Consider the following 2,858-nt stretch of genomic DNA (forward strand, 5'->3'; position numbering starts at 1 on the left):
TACCCGCGTTAGAGGTCTCAATGTCGGCTTCAGCAGTCACATTCAATCCCATTCCCGTTTGGACCTCTTCCCGCCGATGGAAATGCACAAAATTCGGCCTGAACACGCGGGAGGCTCCCCCCTCGAAGGTGAGACCTTCGGCAGAACCGCCGGGTCAAATCCGGCCGAGCTACCCGCGTTAGAGGTCTCAATGTCGGCTTCAGCAGTCACATTCAATCCCATTCCCGTTTGGACCTCTTCCCGCCGATGGAAATGCACAAAATTCGGCCTGAACACGCGGGACGCTCCCCCCTCGAAGGCGAGACCGTCGCCAGAACCGCCGGGTCAAATCCGGCCGAGCTACCCGCGTTAGAGGTCTCAATGTCGGCTTCAGCAGTCACATTCAATCCCATTCCCTTTTGGAACACTTCCCGCCGTTAACAATGCACGATATTCGGCCTGAACACGCGGGACGCTCCCCCCTCGAAGGTGAGACCTTCGGCAGAACCGCCGGGTCAAATCCTGCCGAGCTACCCGCGTTAGAGGTCTCAATGTCGGCTTCAGCAGTCACATTCAATCCCATTCCCGTTTGGACCTCTTCCCGCCGATGGAAATGCACAAAATTCGGCCTGAACACGCGGGGCGCTCCCCCCTCGAAGGCGAGACCGTCGCCAGAACCGCCGGGTCAAATCCGGCTGAGCTACCCGCGTTACAGGTCTCAAAGTCGGCTTCAGCAGTCACATTCAATCCCATTCCCTTTTGGAACACTTCCCGCCGTTAACAATGCACGATATTCGGACTGAACACGGGGGCCGGTCCGCCCTCGAAGTCAACACCGTCCGCAGAACCGCCGGGGCAAATCCGGCTGAGCTACCCCGCCCCCGAACACTCAAAGTCCCTCTGAAGCCTTGCATTCGCCTCCTTGGAAAATTGACGTCAAACATTACCAAAATCGGGGGCACGAGCACTAAAGCTAAGTCTCACCCTTTCCCTATCCCTAACCAGGAACCGAACGCCCACCCTCAGCCTCACACCAACGCCGGTGCCACTCCAGACAGACACACCCTTCAAAACCACACCCATCCGGCCATGCAACTCAAAAAGGGTCCAAATTCAGAAACACCCCCTTCAAAAGGCACTCCATCCTCGGCCACACCACCGGGACATGCTCCCCTCGGCGATAATTAAGCCCCCACCACTATTTGAAGCCAACCGCAGCCGCAACTCGAACGGAGAAATCAGTAACCAATTCAAAAATGCGCTTGGTTACTGATTTCTACTGAGCCGAAAAAATTCTAAGTGTCGGTGGTTACTGATTTATACCAACCCGAAAATATTCTAAGTGTCGGTGGTTACTGATTTATACCAACCCGAAAAAATTCTAAGTGTCAGTGGTTACTGATTTATACCAACTCGAAAAAATTCTAAGTGTCAGTGGTTACTGATTTATACCAACCCGAAAATATTCTAAGTGTCAGTGGTTACTGATTTGTACCGACCCGAAAATATTCTAAGTGTCAGTGGTTACTGATTTATACCAACCCGAAAAAATTCTAAGTGTCAGTGGTTACTGATTTATACCAAGTCGAAAAAATTCTAAGTGTCAGTGGTTACTGATTTATACCAACCCGAAAATATTCTAAGTGTCAGTGGTTACTGATTTATACCAACTCGAAAAAATTCTAAGTGTCAGTGGTTACTGATTTATACCGACCCGAAAAAATTCTAAGTGTCAGTGGTTACTGATTTATACCAACTCGAAAATATTCTAAGTGTCGGTGGTTACTGATTTATACCAACCCGAAAAAATTCTAAGTGTCAGTGGTTACTGATTTATACCAACTCGAAAAAATTCTAAGTGTCGGTGGTTACTGATTTATACCAACTCGAAAATATTCTAAGTGTCGGTGGTTACTGATTTATACCAACCCGAAAATATTCTAAGTGTCAGTGGTTACTGATTTATACCAACTCGAAAAAATTCTAAGTGTCAGTGGTTACTGATTTATACCAACTCGAAAATATTCTAAGTGTCGGTGGTTACTGATTTATACCAACCCGAAAATATTCTAAGTGTCGGTGGTTACTGATTTATACCAACCCGAAAAAATTCTAAGTGTCAGTGGTTACTGATTTATACCAACTCGAAAAAATTCTAAGTGTCAGTGGTTACTGATTTATACCAACCCGAAAATATTCTAAGTGTCAGTGGTTACTGATTTGTACCGACCCGAAAATATTCTAAGTGTCAGTGGTTACTGATTTATACCAACCCGAAAAAATTCTAAGTGTCAGTGGTTACTGATTTATACCAAGTCGAAAAAATTCTAAGTGTCAGTGGTTACTGATTTATACCAACCCGAAAATATTCTAAGTGTCAGTGGTTACTGATTTATACCAACTCGAAAAAATTCTAAGTGTCAGTGGTTACTGATTTATACCGACCCGAAAAAATTCTAAGTGTCAGTGGTTACTGATTTATACCAACTCGAAAATATTCTAAGTGTCGGTGGTTACTGATTTATACCAACCCGAAAAAATTCTAAGTGTCAGTGGTTACTGATTTATACCAACTCGAAAAAATTCTAAGTGTCGGTGGTTACTGATTTATACCAACTCGAAAATATTCTAAGTGTCGGTGGTTACTGATTTATACCAACCCGAAAATATTCTAAGTGTCAGTGGTTACTGATTTATACCAACTCGAAAAAATTCTAAGTGTCAGTGGTTACTGATTTATACCAACTCGAAAATATTCTAAGTGTCGGTGGTTACTGATTTATACCAACCCGAAAATATTCTAAGTGTCAGTGGTTACTGATTTATACCAACTCGAAAAAATTCTAAGTGTCAGTGGTTACTGATTTATACCAACTCGA

The sequence above is a fragment of the Chiloscyllium punctatum genome, unplaced genomic scaffold (genome assembly GCF_047496795.1).
Source record: "Chiloscyllium punctatum isolate Juve2018m unplaced genomic scaffold, sChiPun1.3 scaffold_1064, whole genome shotgun sequence".
NCBI lineage: Eukaryota > Metazoa > Chordata > Chondrichthyes > Orectolobiformes > Hemiscylliidae > Chiloscyllium > Chiloscyllium punctatum.